General features: G+C 38.2%; 1 non-coding gene across 1 annotated transcript; it reads right to left on the bottom strand.

Annotated features, from left to right (window-relative positions):
* Positions 1 to 1,086: 1,086 nt before the first annotated feature.
* LOC130958828 (small nucleolar RNA R71) lies at positions 1,087 to 1,190 on the bottom strand. The gene has a single exon (XR_009077932.1). It is a non-coding gene; the product is annotated as a small nucleolar RNA R71 (small nucleolar RNA).
* Between the last annotated feature and the right edge of the window lie 825 nt (positions 1,191 to 2,015).

The raw sequence follows: 2,015 nt of genomic DNA, 5'->3' as shown, positions 1-2,015 counted from the left end.
TAATGATTTGATTGTACATTTTAAGTATGTTGCCTTTTCTGTTGAGAAAGGTTTAATGTTTGAATCATATCTTTTCTTGTTAGGCAAGTCATTAATTTTTAAAATCAAATCTTTTTAAATTGTTTTCAAAACTATATCTTTTCAATCATATCTTTTTAAAACCATAACTTTTCAATCATATCTTCTTAATCACATCTTTTTCAAAACAGTTTTTGATCATATCTTTTTGATTTCTAATTTCAAAAATCATTTTCAAAAAAATTACTTGATTTTTTTTCCCACTCTTGATTTCCGAAAATTAATTAAAGTTTTTCAAAAATGTTTTCAAAATATTTCACTTGATTTTCGAAAATTTCTTCCTCTCTTCCCACATCCTTCTATTTATGGAGTACAACTCCTTCTTAATGCACAATTCGAACTCTATCTGATCAAGCTCGAATTCTTCTACCTCTTCTTTCTATTTTTCTGTTCCTCTGACACCTCAAGGAATCTCTATACTGTGACATAGAGGATTCCACATTTTCTTGTTCTCTTCTCTTTCATATGAACAGGAACAAAGACAAAGGCATTCTTGTTGAAGCTGATCCTGAACCTGAAAGGACCTTGAAGCGAAAGCTAAGAGAAGCTAAGGCACAACTCTCTGTTGAGGACCTGACCGAATTCTTCAAGGAGGAAGAACCCATGGCAGCCGAAAACAACAACAATGCCAACAATGCAAGGAAGGTGCTGGGTGACTTTACTGCACCTACTCCCGACTTCTATGGGAGAAGCATCTCTATCCCTGCCATTGGAGCAAACAACTTTGAGCTTAAGCCTCAATTAGTTTCTCTAATGCAACAGAATTGCAAGTTCCATGGACTTCCATTGGAAGATCCTCATCAGTTTTTAGCTGAATTCTTGCAAATCTGTGACACAGTCAAGACTAATGAGGTTGACCCTGAGGTCTACAGACTGATGCTATTCCCTTTTTCTGTAAGAGACAGAGCTAGAATATGGTTGGACTCACAACCTAAAGAAAGCCTGGACTCATGGGAAAAGCTAGTCAATGCCTTCTTGGCAAAGTTCTTTCCACCTCAAAAATTGAGTAAGCTTAGAGTGGAAGTCCAAACCTTCAGACAGAAGGATGGAGAATCCTCCTATGAAGCTTGGGAAAGATACAAACAATTAATCAGAAAATGTCCATCTGACATGCTTTCGAAATGGAGCATCATAGGTATTTTCTATGATGGTCTCTCTGAACTATCCAAGATGTCTTTGGATAGCTCTGCTGGAGGATCTCTTCATCTGAAGAAGATGCCTACAGAAGCTCAAGAGCTAATTGAAATGGTTGCAAATAACCAATTCATGTACACTTCTGAAAGGAATCCTGTGAACAATGGGACAAGTCAGAAGAAAGGAGTTCTTGAGATTGATGCTCTGAATGCCATATTTGCTCAGAACAAGATATTGACTCAACAAGTCAATTTGATTTCTCAAAGTCTGTCTGGAATGCAAAATGCACCAAACAGTACTAAGGATGCTTCATCTGAAGAAGAAGCTTATGATCCTGAGAACCCTTCAATGGAAGAGGTGAACTACCTAGGAGAACCCTATGGAAACACCTATAATTCTTCATGGAGAAATCATCCAAATTTCTCTTGGAAGAATCAAGAGAGACCTCAACAAGGTTTCAACAACAATAATGGTGGAAGAAACAGGTTTAGCAATGGCAAGCCTTTTCCATCATCTTCTCAGCAACAGACAGAGAATTCTAAGCAGAACCAATCTGACTTAGCAACCATGGTCTCTGATCTAATCAAAACCACTCAAAGTTTCATGACTGAAACAAGGTCCTCCATTAAGAACTTGGAGGCACAAGTGGGACAGCTGAGCAAGAAAGTTACTGAACTCCCTCCTAATACTCTCCCAAGTAATACAGAAGAAAATCCAAAAGGAGAGTGCAAAGCCATAACCATGGCCGAATCTGGAGAGGAAAGAGAGGAAGTGGACGCCACTGAGGAAGGCCTCAATGGGCG

This window comes from Arachis stenosperma, chromosome 10, assembly GCF_014773155.1.
Source record: "Arachis stenosperma cultivar V10309 chromosome 10, arast.V10309.gnm1.PFL2, whole genome shotgun sequence".
Taxonomy (NCBI): Eukaryota; Viridiplantae; Streptophyta; class Magnoliopsida; order Fabales; family Fabaceae; genus Arachis; species Arachis stenosperma.
Note: the sequence above shows the minus strand (reverse complement) of the source record. Positions and strands in the feature narration are given on the sequence as shown.